This window comes from Ruditapes philippinarum, unplaced genomic scaffold (assembly GCF_026571515.1).
Source record: "Ruditapes philippinarum isolate M1 unplaced genomic scaffold, ASM2657151v2 ctg1738_1_1_1_1, whole genome shotgun sequence".
Classification (NCBI taxonomy): Eukaryota; Metazoa; Mollusca; class Bivalvia; order Venerida; family Veneridae; genus Ruditapes; species Ruditapes philippinarum.
Genome location: NW_026858533.1, coordinates 140,576 through 158,442, shown reverse-complemented (window position 1 = coordinate 158,442; position 17,867 = coordinate 140,576). Strand labels below are relative to the sequence as shown.

The 17,867-nt window shown below is 31.0% G+C and overlaps 1 long non-coding RNA gene across 1 annotated transcript; it reads left to right on the top strand.

The window, feature by feature from the left end:
* Positions 1-6,638: 6,638 nt before the first annotated feature.
* Positions 6,639-10,619, top strand: LOC132753511 (uncharacterized). The gene is made up of 4 exons (XR_009628971.1): positions 6,639-6,771; positions 7,258-7,400; positions 7,799-8,073; positions 9,969-10,619. It is a non-coding gene; the product is annotated as an uncharacterized LOC132753511 (long non-coding RNA).
* Positions 10,620-17,867: the final 7,248 nt, after the last annotated feature.

Sequence of the window (17,867 nt, the reverse complement as noted above, 5' to 3'; positions counted from 1 at the left end):
GCTGATGTTGCTTGTAAAATCCGTAGATGATATTAATTCTTTCGGAAAATTAATGTGGAAATAAAAAAAAACACGTTGGTGGTATTGTTATAGAAAAAACCTACGCTATATATAAGTGTGCCGTACAAAATATAAATGAAATGTTAAAACAAATGGAATATAAGACTACTTTATTACTTTTTACAATTATACTCGATGACGTTATGTTACAAAATTTGGATAAATATAAAATTGACGGAGACATTATTCTTAATGATAATGCGGGATATTTACCGGAAAATCATACATTGGAATTAAACGTGACAAACCCATACCAAGTGAACAAAACTTTAAATGAAACAATGCACCGGAAAATTGAGCAAGAGTCGGTAAGAATAACACGGAGACGACAAAGGTTTCATGAACAGACATCGCCATGGATTCCAAACGAGCCACCAAGAAAGTTACCTTTGTCAATGGTGATAGCCGGTCCATCAGCGGCTATCAGCATTATGCTGTTTTTATGTGTTGCATTTTATTTTCACAACGCACAACTCAATAAGAAAGCGGAACGATTATCATTTTCATTATATGTGATAGAGGAACCAAGTGTTGATGTGCCCATACCAAGACAAAAATCTAACTCTAGTGTTCCCGTTATAACAACAAATGGAATACCATCTGTGCAAACTATGCCGCATTTACATAGAAATTGTTCGAGTCCTAGCATAAATGGAACATTACCGAGGAACTTTTCAGCCATAAGTGTGGGGACATATAGAGATAACGATAAGTTTTCTCAACAAAGAAAAAGTACAGTCTCGTTGGGGTTACCGACAAGAGGTACAGCTTTGAGTGCTTACACAGACCAAGAAATTGCTAAGCAATCATCAAAAAGAAAACATTCCGTCTTTATTCTGTAAATTAGATATTATCATTATTATCATTAAAATAAAGTACAGTATTGGAAATTACATATTTATTTGATATAAGTAAGAAATATAATATTAACTTAAAAGATAATATTTATATGATTTATTTATCTTATTTATTTTTCGTTATTTATTTTCTTTTGTTTTACTTTTTCAATTTAAAATAAAATTACAAAATATTTGATATGAAACATTTATGTTATGTTTTTTTGTATAAAAATCACATTTGAATATTTCATTTTGAAATCATAGTAAAAGCAAACAAAAAATATCATTTTTATTACTCGATCGTCTGCATTTTATGCGTAATGGTCAGAATGTCACGCATCTGTGGAATACACTTGGAGTTTTTATCTAGAAATTTTACAATAGTGCATGCAACTGCGTACCTACGAGAACTACCAATATTGGCAGTGATAAGCAAACCCAATTATCTTCTTGAAATTTACAAGGAGGTTTTCCTGTTTTTACAAACGTTTCATGATCAATAGGAAAAATACAGTCATGAGGTAATTCATTATTATGTAGAGTCACAGACCCGCATATGACAGCAATTATTCGACTATTTGATGAATATACTACTTATAATAACAGTATAATATTGTTTGTATAATGTAACATTTCACACAGCGTTTAGATCGAGTAAACACATTAACATTTCATTGGGCATAGAAACAATCGTGTTCCCCAATCTGGCCAAAGTTTCAAAAATATATTTGAAGCCAATAAAATAAAAGGTTTTTTCTGTTACCTCAGTCTGTTTGTTACAAACAAAACTTTGCATGATTACTATTTAACTATTTAATACTCAATAAGTTTTTATAATATTATTAATAAGGTTATAACGTTTTTTTAGATCAACACAAAACAATAGAATAACTTTTCATTATTTGTTATGAACATCAACATATTTCTACTGATTAAAATGTCATTAATTATAAAGAATTGAAGATTTCATATACTTAAGTGAAACAAATTGTATATTCAATTTTGATAAAAGATAGTATCTTAAACATACTAGAATGTTCAACAATCCTGAAATAGTTTAACACGAATTATTTTTAGACTTTAGAATAATATGTTGAAACATCACCCAAGTTAATATTGCAAACGTTTATTACCTATAAATTATGGTGTTATACAAACTACACATTTATATTTATTGAATAAAACTTTGAATCGTTTAGTTTTAAATTGAAAACAGATGCTTAGCATTCACATATCTGTTATTCTAGATGGAAAAATGGATAAAAAAGATATTATAATAATGTAACTATTTACCCTATCTTTATTACCACGGGTCGCTGGGGGAAAACAACGATAATTTAAGGCTGGCCCTATTAAAAGAGGTCAGAAAAATAACATGTAAATTTTGCTTAATATAATGATTGATTTTTGCGATTAGGGGAAGATATATATCTGAAAATCAACATATTACACGAAATGTTTTATTTTCATTTATCATGCAAATCTGGATTAAGATTTCAGCATGTGTATACAATTTTAAAAACAGATAAGATGTTAACACACATTTTATACACAAAGTCGTATACAAAAGACAATGCACATTTTCTTTACAGAGTGATGTTTAAAAGAGAAAGTTTAAATGAGAAATCAGTTAATATATGTTTAAATAGAACTATTGATTGATCATCTCCGTATCTTTTTTTTCTATTACAGAAATAATTGCAATACCTAAAACTTAATTCTGCATGATTAAGGAATATTGGTTTAATTTTGCACACATTATTTTAATTATCTGATTAAAGGAAGAAGAGGTTTTAGAGCGTTTAATTGATAACACAACACGCACCCACGCATGATACGAAAGAATGATAATAATTATATTTAATACAGATGTACATCTACCGTTCACTAAAAGCTAAACCCTTTGCAAATCCTATTAATGTTATTTATAAATACACACATTTTATGTCCTATTATCAGAATTTAAAAACCTATTTTCATTCCATTTGTTGTAATATCCTTTGGCATTCATTTTCATGCTGTTGATGTTCTGTGTCGTGATCATGTCTGCCGACAAACTGGTCTATTTAGATTTAAACACTACAAAAATGCAAATAAACAGTGCGTTAGATATAGACATTTCTATTTCGACGACTCCTGGTTTGATTAGATAAACGACAAACATAATTATATTTTATCTGGTATACATGTATATATAACTGTGTGATGAAGTATAATACATAAGGCCTTTTATATTTTGTTATAATTTATTTAAGATTTGTTAAATACTGATTACGGAGAGTTTAGAAAAAAGCTTTTCAAGGTTAAGCTTCCTACTCAATCCGTAAATTTTATTTTATGTATCTTTTTATGTAAATGTATGGATTATAAATAAACTAAGTAAGGTTAATAATACAAACGTTTTTTTATATATTAATATAAGCCGATATCAGGCATTTTTGACATCCGATATTATTTCTTGTTACAGAAACCTATTATACTTCTGCAAGATAAAATTTGTACCGCTCTCCCGTATTTTCAAACTGTTAGCAAGTGCATTATATAACTTCCAAGGCAAATTTATCTGAATGCATGTAAAATTATAGTTTTTTATCAAAAATAATATGAACGTTTAAACAATCATGTTTCATTAGTATTTGATTTCATCGTACCTGTGCGAATTCGTTCCGCTATTTTAAATGGGAAAGAATTTAATGAATAGGGGTAATTTCTATAAATTGTAGGGATTTCGATGCTACGTAAAATGTGATTTAATATTTGAAAACATAGTGTCCTAGTCCTTTCCTTGATAATGTAAAGTGCAATGTCCAATCGGCAATCTGCCATTAATTTTTTATTTTGATACGTTTGCACCTTTATCACAAAAAATGTAGTTTGGGTAGCCTTGTGATATCGTGTGCTTGCAACAAAAGTGTATTTTCATTTCTTCTAAACAAATAACATAGTTGTATAGTAATGAATGTAAAAAGAAAGGGGAAAATCAAAGAAAAAAAAACGATATAATTAGAGACTCTTTTAGGTTGTTTTGACAAATATATGCAGTAACTTAAACGTAATTGGTTGACAGACTCATTCAACGCTTTTTTACTTTTACTCTGATTAAAATGATATTTTATTTAAATAATAAGCATAACAGTTTAAAAAAATAAATTATTGCACACTTTCTCTTTGCCTTGTTTTACTCCATTCCTACATTATCTGTTTCTGGAATGAGAAATGGTTTTAATGCGTGCTTCATAACTAATATATTTGCCATACAATATGATGATGTGATGATTGATATAATCCAATCATGCTCTCCGCAGATCAGAATGTTTTATAGCTGATGATTACATTGGGTAGTGACAGATAGACAGATATATTTTAAAAACACTCACATTTTTACAATACATGTTGTTACTGTTAACTTGATTTTTTAATATTTTTTTCACAAACGATCTACCACAATTGACAGATACTGTTTTCCAAACTTTTATTGTTTCATATAATTATATATGAGAAATGTTAAACCCAAATATGCAATAAACATTAAATAATGCCTGTCGGAATGCGATCTAAATATCACATTAAATTGAAACAAACATTTTACCACTTTTCCGTAGCGTTTTATCACATGCAATATCATGATTTATTTCGCAATGTTTTCATTATTTATTACCCGTTAAAATACACATAGTTGTTGTAAAAAAGCTGTCGATTTATGAATACAATATGATATAATGCCAAAGCATATTATTGCAATGTATTTTTAATTGTTTAAAAGTGTCGTTAGGCGCACTTTTTCGCTGTCAAGTTTAACATTGACTATTGTAAGATAATGAGCTAATGCCTCTTCAAATAATTCTTAATTACCATTTCTTAGACGTTACAATGTCATGCGGTGCCGAATAATCAACTGTCATTACTATCAAAGGCAATCTGTTGTTGTTGTTTTAAAGTGAACTTTGGGATTATGCTTGCATTTCGAAACAGATAACATAGATGTTCCTTTTAACATTTAACAAATGATTCATATATAGGCAATCTTTTGTTGTTGTTGTTTTAAAGTCAGCTTAAAGACTATGCTTGCATTTCGAAACAGTTTTCATAGATGCTTCTTTTAACAAATGATTCATATATTGACATACCCAATTTAGGGACAAAATTAGCTTTATGAAACAAATGTCGATCTTTTAGTTAGATTCCTATATAAAGATATCCAATATATGGACAATAATAAGCTTTATGACACAAGTGTTTTTCTTTTGGTAAGATTGTTTTAAGCTATATATCTGGTGTCGTAGTTAACAAAATTATGGCAAGTTACCGTATGTGTATATTTTCTTAAGAACGAATGGGAGCATGCACGAAATTATTGCTAAGCACTTGAAACTTTTTTTTATAATTTTGACGAGTTAACGTTTAGATAATTATACAAATTTAAGAATGGCAAATGAGATTGACGGATTTCAGTTTGTAATTCTAAAATGACAAATGAAAATCCTTCTTATATTCAGTTCTTCCGTGTAAAGTTTACAGGAAGTCAAACCGATCTCAGACGGACTCCGTCCGAAGAAATAAACTCCCTCATGAAAACCCTCATGTAAACCAATGCTACATGCAGAGAAAAATAACCAAATTTCTCTCTCAATTAACCGTTATGTCAAACCTTGCTAATTCATAAGGAACTATCAAAGCGAAATAATTCTCTGGACTCTAGTGAATTTACGCAGGTATTTCACTCGGTATATTATTTATCGTTTTATAGTAATAAAATTGTATATTATCATTAATATCACTAGATATTGAAACGTACCCGGGGTCTGCTAGCCCGGACACACTTCAATATCGACACGTGGGTTCTTCTCAAACACACGTAAATGGATAAGGGAAAATAGGGACACAAGGACTAAAAGATACGGACACCTGAAATAAGATTAACACAACAATTTATTAAATTTACATTTCACAAACAATACAATTGGTATATAGTATATTCTTTGGATGGCTCTGGCTTGGGCTCCTCGTCTTAGGTCAGGAATATTCTTCTGTTACGTCTAGAATAATGTATAATATAAGATGTAAAGAAAGGCTTGACAAATACGGTGTGTCACGTCTTGCCTGTGGTCTGGTACAAATTCTATGGTAGGAATTACCATGAAATGCATAAGGTTGATGGGGGTATCTAAATGGTAAAGTTCTACAACATACAGTGGTGTTCTACCCTGGTATATGGGTATCACTATAAAATTTGGGATTAGGGCTATGGAAACTTGGTCTTCAGTCAGGATCTATCATAAATGGAAAATAATGCCAAACTGCCAAACTAGATGATTTAATATAAAACTTCTATATGAACTATTACTGGCACAAAGTATTATATACCTTTCTGGTGGCTGGAGATACATCCATATTCAATATAGTATAGGTGTGGTCTGGTGGCTATCTACCAAGGTACTGACAATTTTGGCAGATTCGGTCTGCTATTTATAGTCTGGGACGCTGGGTGGCTAGCTTGGCTAGGGTGCCTAGCTTGGCAGTATCGTCATCGTCTCCGATGACGTCACTGCCTAGCTCGCGCGGACAGAAATTTAGCCAGTGCCAGCTGCCATGTTTAAATTGGCAGCGTGTGGATAATTGAACATTAAAACTGCTACAACGTAGAAAATAAGTCATTTTAAATAATATAACCATCGCAAATAATAAAAGGATGAAGTTATCTGTACATGCAGTGTATGTTGTGATGATTAAAAGTCGATTTCATGAAGTAGATTTAATTACTTTGGTACTTGAGTAGTTTCCGGATACGAGTTTATTTTCGGACGTAAAATGATGGGCCTGATCGTTACATTGCACCCCGCTCACATGGATTTAGCCCCTGAATAGTAGGAAGGTAAGTATATTTATAGTCGGAAGGTTTCTCATTTTACCTAAATAATGTCATTGGTAACACAACATTATGAGATAATTATATTATCGGGTAATTATCATTTGATAATTGGTTGTAATTTACACTAATTTGACAGAGGAGTTAATTAGTTTAACTTTATAATTTGTCAAACTTGGTATGTAACAGTGTAAGTGATAGACACATCATATTAATGCATATATTAATTATTATACATGCATAGTAATAATTAAAATTTGCTAAATATTTGCAAATTTTCCATGTATAGGAACATACATGTATATGTATTGTCGGAATTGACAAAATAATTTATTGATGTTGTATGATAACAACTGGCATAAAAATAATCATATAAAGTGTCACGTATACAGGTATCATTCACTCGGCACATTCAAACACTAAAATTTTGCATTCAAATAGAGCGCTCTATTATTACATTCATAAATAAATACATGTATTTAATATTTACAGTGAATAGAGAGCTTGGTGTATTGGTTAGTTGGTCACCTGGAGAAGCGGTTATTACTAACTGCTCATCTAAACAGAAGTATACTTCATTACATCCTCAGCCTAAAATACACTCCTTACAGTGGGACACTGTACAATCATGGCTGGTACATTTAATAATATTCATAATAAATTAACACTTGGCTAATTTAAGCACATAGGCCGGGAAGTCATATAGACAATATATCATCATTGTAATTAAATGTCATAACATATATGGCCAATATTTGGTACCCCCCAAGGTATACCAATAATAAAACTTCACTCTTTGATTTCAAAGGTGGCATCACTTCTTTATAAGTGGAATACAAAACATTGCACTGTTTTGGTTAATCATTTAAAATTTCAATGTCATCACTCTAAATGGTAATTAGCTGTCCATTAAATAACTTTTAGGTTATACTGTTTCAGGCTAATTTGATGGTAATGGTATAATGTCTCTTATTCTATTCGATTTCTTCATTTAGAGTAACGTTCTCCAGGTTCGAGTTTTGTTATTCTCCAGGTTTGTCATATTACGGGAAAAAGGACCACTCTGATGTGCAAGCAGAGGAACGATGGTGTCCACCTGAAGTCAATATTTTTGAACAACAGGGAGCGGGTTAAAATGTCCACCAGATGAACAGGCAGTTGGGTAAACAGCTGTTCAAATGGGAGCAGGAAGGGGGTCCACCTGAAACTCATCAATGTAAAGGGTTGATTTGTAACAAGGAGCGGTGTATTTGGAATTCCATGTCTTCATTTTTGTTAAATATTCATCAGCTGGATTGGTAAGAATAGGTATACATTATTTATTTAAATATCACTTTCATTTAGGATCAAAGTATCATAGAACAACAACTAGTTGGTTTAAACTTCTTATTATTAGTCTCTATTAATTGACTCTAATGATTTGTAAATGGTATCAAGTTTAAGGTCTTTTCTTTCCTGTTCTGGGTCAGTGACTGATGCTACTAATTTATTTCTTTGTTTATCTGCTGTACGGAAAGCCTCTAACCTAATAGCTGCTTGTTCAGCTTCTAATAGGGTTTTTGGTGATATTTCCTTTAGTCTTAATCTAATCTCTGTGTCTGTAATTGCATCAATAAAGTGATCTAAGGCTATGGCCTCAATTACTTCTTTAGAAGCACTGGCATAAGTGTTTCTGGTCAGTCTGTATATATCTTGGGACAATTGAGAAATTGTCTCCCCTTTTTGTTTAACTCTGGTTTTAAGTTTGGCTTTAAAAATGTCTGTTCTATTGGCTGGACCATAACGTTTGTTAAGTAGGTCAACTAGCAGTTTATATTCACAATGGTCTCTTGTATCAATTTCAGTCAACATTGATCTGGCATCACCCTTTAAACAACTAGCTAGGCATAATCCTTTGGATCTAATGTTCCATTTATTTAAATCACTACAAATTTGGAACGATATTAAAAATTCATTCAAGTCTTCAGTACCATCAAAAGTTGGAGGTTTCACTTTGATAGTGTTTGTATTTGACATTCTATATGAAGAGGTCTGGTCATCATAAGATAAATTACTCCTAGGTATGTCAGTAGAATTTGAATTTCTGTTTTCAAATATATCTTGTCTTCTTTCTATGTTTTTAAGTCTCTGGTCTACAGCTTCTCCAATTGAAGTGGGAGCATTTTTCATTTGTGTAGCAATCTCAAGCATTTTAGCTTCAGATTGGGTAATATTGTCTTGTGCCATAGAGGCTGGTCTTGAATAGTCTGAGTCTTGAGATAAAAAATCTTCTCTATCTGTATTTGTATGGTCTACATTGACATCTATGTCCATATCAATTTGATTTTGTGCCATCTGGTAACGAATAGCAATATCAAGGTTGGTAATAATTATGCCCCCATTTCGAAGAAAAGGGGGTATATTGCTTTGCACTTGTCGGTCCGTCGGTCCGTAGACCAAATGGTTTCCGAGTGATAACTAAAGAACCCTTAGGCCTAGGAACTTCAAACTTGGTATGGTGATTGGTCATGACCAGTAGATGATCCCTATTGATTTTGGGGTCAAGGGGTCAAAGGTCATGGTCACATTGACCTTGTAAGCAAAAACGGTTTCCAATCAATAACTAAAGAACTTTAAGGCCTAGGAACTTCAAACTTGGTATGGTGATTGGTCATGATCAGTAGATGACCCCTATTGATTTTGGGGTCAAGGGGTCAAAGGTCAAGGTCACATTGACCTTGTAAGCAATAATGGTTTCTGATCAATAACTAAAGAACTTTAAGGCCTAGGAACTTCAAACTTGGTATGGTGATTGGTCATGATCAGTAGATGACCCCTATTGATTTTGGGGTCAAGGGGTCAAAGGTCAAGGTCACATTGACCTCTTGGGTAAAAACTGTTTCGGATCATTAACAAAAGAACCCTTAGGCCTAGGAACTTCAAACTTTGTATGATGATTGGTCGTGACCAGCAGATGACCCCTATTGAGTTTTGGGTCAAGGGGTCAAAGGTTAAGGTCATGACCAGTAGATACTTGATAACCCTTATTAATTGTTTGGTCACTGGGTCAGAAGTCATGCATAATAACCTTTTCACATGACTAAGTGGCTGCTGATAGGGGGCATACATGTTTTACAAACATATCTTGTTATTCTATGTACTATTAATAATAAAAATAATAAAACTAGGTATAATGTATAATGTCTATTCCTTTCTGCTTTCAGGTTGGCCAGACAAGAATGCAGTCAGCAATGGGCATTCAAATAAGGCTATAATCATGCACCCAACCAACAAGTAAACTTGTTTGATTGAATGGTCAGCACCTTGGAAGATCAAAAATCTGGATCAGCAAATGAAATGAACTATGATACATAAATAATAAAATGTTCTGTCTCTTGGTTTCCTGGTTATTTCCCTGTAATGGTAAAGCAGACAACTGTTAATGGTTGATGATGGATCAATCTGGAAAATCTCATAAAATCATTGGAATCCCACTTCTGACACCAGTTGAAACGTACCCGGGGTCTGCTAGCCCGGACATACTTCAATATCGACACGTGGGTTCTTCTCAAACACACGTAAATGGATAAGGGAAAATAGGGACACAAGGACTAAAAGATACGGACACCTGAAATAAGATTAACACAACAATTTATTAAATTTACATTTCACAAACAATAAAATTGGTATATAGTATATTCTTTGGATGGCTCTGGCTTGGGCTCCTCGTCTTAGGTCAGGAATATTCTTCTGTTACGTCTAGAATAATGTATAATATAAGATGTAAAGAAAGGCTTGACAAATACGGTGTCACGTCTTGCCTGTGGTCTGGTACAAATTCTATGGTAGGAATTACCATGAAATGCTATAAGGTTGATGGGGTATCTAAAATGGTAAAGTTCTACAACATACAGTGGTGTTCTACCCTGGTATATGGGTATCACTATAAAATTTGGGATTAGGGCTATGGAAACTTGGTCTTCAGTCAGGATCTATCATAAATGGAAAATAATGCCAAACTGCCAAACTAGATGATTTAATATAAAACTTCTATATGAACTTTTACTGGCACAAAGTATTATATACCTTTCTGGTGGCTGGAGATACATCGATATTCAATATAGTATAGGTGTGGTTTGGTGGCTATCTACCAAGGTACTGACAATTTTGGCAGATTCGGGCTGCTATTTATAGTCTGGGACGCTGGGTGGCTAGCTTGGCTAGGGTGCCTAGCTTGGCAGTATCGTCATCGTCTCCGATGACGTCACTGCCTAGCTCGCGCGGACAGAAATTTAGCCAGTGCCAGCTGCCATGTTTAAATTGGCAGCGTGTGGCTAATTGAACATTAAAACGGCTACAACGTAGAAAATAAGTTATTTTAAGTAATATAACCATCGTAAATATTAAAAGGATGAAGTTATCTGTACATGTAGTGTATGTTTTGATGATTAAAAGTTGATGTCATGAAGTACAGTTAATTACTTTTAAATTAGTACTTGAGTAGTTTCCGGATACGGGTTTATTTTCGGACGTGAAATGATGGGCCTGATCGTTACAATATGATATCTTAATTATTCAAAAATAATAATTTAGTACTATGCCAGCCTCGTATACATTGTTACTTTTTAGATATAATTTTTCATTTTTTTTTGTTGATATTTCTTTATTTTTAGGTAATCAAACCAAGTAAAATGGTATTGGCTTTTTGATATGTAACTTTTTAATTAATACCTGTGTTGACAGAGATGTTCCCTCATCGAACAGTTTGCTCCTTGATTGGTCATGGAATGGTATTTGGACAGATATTATTTTTGTTTTTCATTTGCCATCTATCGCAGACATATATCATGCATTTTACTTTTTATTGAACGACCCCGATGGAGCTGTGTTCGATCGCCTGTTAGTAGGAAATGATTAAAAAGACACTATATATTACCATCATAAAAGCCATTTTATTTCAGAAAAAGAATGTTACGGATTTTCTGACATAAATTGTTGTTTAAATTCTTCATTTATATTAAAATTGTAATGAATATTTTTGTTTATATATTTAATAAAGTATGATCACGTTGTATACCATAACCATTTTAACATAAACATTTCCTTACATCATTGTGGCGATTAAAATTGAAATGAAGTTAACCATTAATTGTAAATTATTTTACCAGGACAAAATTTATAACTTAGATATAGAAGATGACCTAAATATATTTGTTTCTATTGACACTTTTTCCAAACTAATGTACGAATAATGACCACTCATTGTCGTACCCCTAGCAGAACTGTCTCTAAATTGTTTCGGAAATACAATTTTGCACCCTCTTATTTCATTTCGATTCTCACTAATCATTGAAATAAAATTTATCAATTGTTTGTGTGATTGTTTCAAAGGAATCATAATACTATTGTATATATGTTAACAAACTAATCTCACCACAACAACAAAGTCCACTAGATATAATACTGCCAGACATTTCCGAGAATGTAGAGGGAATATCAGAATTGTTGTCATATTTGACGTATAACAGCATAGCATGTTTTGGAAGCCTCTTGTGCCAAACACAATATAATAATTGTATCTTTGTAAGAACATATTATTAGTCCTCCCATACAGTCAACAAGTGCATCAGATCATTTCTAAGTTTTATCATTCGTACGATATAGTCATTTTTTATATTTATCGCATTTATTTTCAATGCACTCATACTAATGAATATTCAAACTTGTAAAGACAAAACAAATAAGTAAACACATCTGCAAATGATTCTAAATTCAAAATTTTATCATTCTGCTTAGGGCGGTGCTTGGGGGCTTGGACGGTAACTTGCACTTTTTATTACCGTCCATGAACAGGCCTAATCAATCCGAGCCTGCAGCATTTTCAAATTTGCCGTGTTGGACTTTCTTTACGGATTTCGTTTTCCTCTATTTTTAAGGATTTGTACTTTCATTATTCTGCCATCAAAATTTTGTTAAAACGTATTCAATTTATTGCTAGAAATATCTATGACTTCAAGCAATAAGTTAAATTTCTTAAACTGTTATTGAATAATTTATGTTCAATAATTTCATGCAGCTAAATTATCTAATCATGAATTTATTTAATTATGTTTGATTCATTGACCAGATGCTTTTTCAGAATATTTCATGCCACATTTCTTAGTGCTACATATGCATATGGAAGACCAGCCAGAGTTAAGGTAATACGATGCAAGTTTTCTGTTTGAAAAATGGTGACATTTTTTTCAAAATATTCAACCGACCACGATTACATAAATATTTCATTCAATTAAGTTATAGAAACAGTCAAAGGCAAATTTTTCAATTGGAGTTAACAAACCTGTACATACCGACGATTGATTATTAGACAGTGCTCTGGAATAATTGACATTTATGTTGGGTTCTAATAATAATAATAAAAATAGAATTTTATCACGACAAGCGATTTCCTTATTATTCGTTCGAATTATGATTATTGTTCTATCGTTATTTCAATTATACCACTTTAAAATGAATAAAGTGCTATTTTTTCTTGAAAGCATACATGTTATAGGCAAGTTCATGAAATGAGACAAAGTTTGTTGTCCTTAATGTTAAACTAACATTGGCTCAAAAGGAAGTGCTAAATATCTATATATCATGGTCAAATGCCGATTTTAAGTTACATAATATTAATTGATTGATTGATTGAATAATAAACAATTGCATTTGAATAGATTACAAATATTCTTTTACAAATGCACATTTGTACATGATTATAATGAGTTAAATTAATAAAGCTTCTTTTTTATTATCAATACTTTTAATAATAATAATTATAATAATATAATTGTTACTATAATTGTTGTTGTTGATAATATTATTATTATTATTATTATTATTATTATCATCATCATTATTATTATTGTTATTATCATAATAATATTTATTATTATTACAACAATGAATTTATAAAACTTGTATTGTATTACAGATGTCTATGAACAAATCAGTATACATTTAGATGTAACACTGGTTCCTTCCAATGTTTTAGCATCTTATTGTTGTTTATGCAAATAATCCTCGATTGCAAAATCTAATCCGAATATCAGCACAAATACTTTTGCATAACATATAATCATATTCAATCCTTGGAAAATATGAACCTTGCGCTTCAGAAGTCATAGAATCACAAAAATAACGCAAATGGAGTTCAAGGACAAAACGATTGTTCATTATGCCGTAAAGATATCAGGCATAGCAAAAAGTGAGAATATATTCATTTTGTAGTGATGTATCATAAACACATAACAAAAGATATTCATATCAACATCATAATTATTATATCTTCCAAGCTAACCCCAATCTGCAAAATATATTGTAAGTATAGTCTACTGTTAAACTGTACAAAATCAAGATCTTACCTTAGAGTTAAGTTACTGTACTATTTATCTTTCATATAACTATGAGTATTTTATGAATTATAATAATTATTAATTAACATTAGCGGATGCCTACCAGCGGAAATATGGGTGTCTGTGATAAAGGCACATAGTGAGGTTTATCCAGTAGCACACCAATATAGTGAAAACATTGTTTTCAGGTTGGTTGATCCGGAGATCCTCATGTATGACTATGTAAAAAACCGTTCGGTGTTAGGCTTTAAATTAATGTCTGAAGTGTGGAAGTTATTTTAATGTAGATTTTCAATTAAATGGTTATCTAACATTTAAATGTAGATTTATATTGTGATATGATGTTTGTAACAACATAGTATCCTATATTCTTTATAAGAATGACGATAATTAAACAACATAAATTGTAATCAAGGGTTTGTTCAGCTTAATCTTAATCAATCTTAATGTTTAATTTGAAATTGCTTTCGCTTTACAAAGAAGATTTAATACTTATATCGATCACTACACGTTTGATTTCAGACAAAATGAATTGCATGGCGTAATCAAGGAACATTTCCGCGATATCAATATGATGATAAATTAGTGTAAGTTTTCACTGTCGGTCCAATTTTACAAACAATATTGATTTCCTACTGGCATCGATAAATCTACATTTAAAGATAGACAAGAAATCTTTAAATGGGTATTTTGCACGATTTTGTGTGATTTACCAATTGTTATAACAAAACGTGAAATTTATTGGTATTCTGAACGTTCATACACCTTTACCAATCATCCAACTGTAATGAATATTTGTATTTTCCCTATCGAAAAAAGTCAACGAAGTAAAACAAAATAAAACAAGTAACGAAAAGGCGTGTTTTACAACGTTGTTAACGTTTGGCAACGAACCACGTAAATAAAACTTTGCACATTAAATAATCGAGATATATAAATATGTATAGTAGACATATCTTTTGTTTTATTTCCATAAATTGTTCCTTCTTTTAAAAATTAATTATGAGTTCAGAGAAATCAAACTTAAACCGTTAAAATGAATGATAACGTGCTCTAGTAGACAATGCAACAGTTTTAAGATAGACTTCAATGTATGGATTCGTTTGTTTGTTGGGTTAGCTTAACATTATAATTATTCTCATCAAACAATTTACGTCAAACTTACCATTTTGTATATTAAAGTTAAGTTTTACATCGCACAACACAAGATTATAAAGGGACTTTCCAGCTTTACTGCATGACCAGGTACCAAAACAACAAGCTAGTTGGATAGCTTCCTCGCATGAACGAATACAAAGTCCTGTAGGGATTCGACCCACAGTTCGCAGTCCAGCTTTACATGTGGAGGAATATTTCAAATGTCCTTTTTTGGAGAAAAAATTCATGAGACCCTTTACCTTTACGTACCAACGATTGGTTATAAGACAGTGCGATGGCAAAAAAAAAATGTTGGGTTCTAAAAAAATATGATAAATGATTCATTCATATATGATTATTGGTCCGCCGTTTTTCAGCACCACTTAAAATAGACATAGTGTTATTTATTTCTTGAAAACATACGTGTTACAGGCGAATTCATGAAATGAGGATAAAATGTGTTGCTCTTAATGTTTAACAAGCTTTGGCTCAAAATAAAGTTCTAATAATGTGTTTATATATCATGGTCAAATGTCGCTTTAAAATCACTGCAAATTCATTGTTTATCAATACAGTTGCATTTGAAAAGATACAACTACAGTTGTATAATTTTACAAATGAACATTTTCACATGATTATAATGAGTTAAACAAATCAAGCAAATTTCGTTCTATTAATACTCAACGGTTAATATAATAAAAATAATAATAATAATAATAATATAACAATAAAAATAATGATAATAATAATAATTATTATTATAATTAATTATTATTATTATTATTATATTATTATTATTATTATTATTATTATTAAATTGAATATTAAATAATAATAACAAATATAATTATAATACTGTAAGTTATTAAAGATGTTTCTAATAAAATCAGTGGTGGACATTTAGATGTAACACTAATTCAGTGTTTTAGCAATCTTATCATGTTTACGAAATAGTCTTCGATTGCAAATTCTTATTCTTATACCAGTAGAAATATCTTTGCAAGTAAACAATGCCGGAAAAGAATTAAACTTGTGCTTCGATAGTCATAAGAAAAAAATAACATCAATGGATTTTAAGGACTGTAGACTTACGACAAAAAGGTTGTTCATTTACGTCGTAAAGCTATCAGGCATAGCACGATGCGAGACTTTATTCATTTTGCAGTGAAGAATCATACATACCTGACAAGTGTGATTCATATCAATATCATATGTTTTTCAAGCAAATCCAAATCTGCAAAATATATTGTTAGTATAGTCTAATGTTTTATCTAATGTTTAACTGTAAAATTCATTTATTAAGTAATATTTATCTATCATATAACTATGTGTATTTTATTTAATTGTACTGGTTTTGTTTTTCTTAGAAGTCAGGTAATCATAACTATTCTGCTCATCTTTGATCTGATCAAAGTTGATATATGAGTATTTAAAAAAACCTTTCAGTGCTTGGTTTTAAAGTTATTGTCTGAAGTGTGGAGATTATTTTAATGTAGAGTTTACACTTTAATTAATAATGATTATCTTACCAGTTATATATAATTAAATGTAGATTGTATATTATGATACTTGTATTGTGTTTGTAACAACATAGTCTCCTGTAATTCTTTATAAGAATGACGATTTACATGTATTTTAAGTTTTATTTAACGTGTATTTGTTTGACGTGTACATGAATATGATGAAACTAACATATTATGCACGCTGCTATGTATGTTGTTTTAAACGACATAAAGACATAAATTGTAATCAGGGGTATGCTCTGCGCAATCTTAATCAATCTCAATGTTTAATTTGAAGTTGCTTTCGCTTTACAAAGAAAATTAAGTACCTATATCGATCACTACACGTTTGATTTCAGACAAAATGAATTGCATGGCGTAATCAAGGAACATTTCCGCGATATCAATATCATGATAAATTAGTGTAAGTTTTCACTGGCGGGTCAATTTTACAAACAATATTGATTTCCTACTGGCATCGATAAATCTACATTTAATTACAGGCAAAAATCTGTATACGGGTAATTAACCCTAATTTGTGTGATTTACATAGTTTGTGAAATGCAACAGAAGACGTGTTAAAGTCAATCTCTCATTTCATTTCTAGACATTGTAATAACAAAACGTAACATTCATTGGTATTCTGAACATTCATTCACCTTTACCAATCATCCCACTGTAATGAATATTTGTATTTTTCCATATCGAATAAGTAAACTAAGTAAAACAAAATGATACAAGAGAGGAAAAATCGTGTTAAAGGCTTATTATGCACGAGAAATGCTTTTTTCTTTGGTCCCAAAAGATACTCATTGGCCTTTATATATAATAGTTAACATTATGATTAATGTTATGAAAACTGTGACGTCATAATTAACACTTTGTATATTTTAGTTGCGTTGACATTAATTAATCTGCCAAAGACGATCACTATGCATACACCATTTTCATATTCGAGGTATTTAGTATATCATAATGTTATGGTAATTCTAATATAGTTATATAGTTATATTATCCTACTTCATTTCTTTCATTCAAACTAGTTATTACCTTCTGACACGATCTATACTTGCCATTTACATTCCATGCA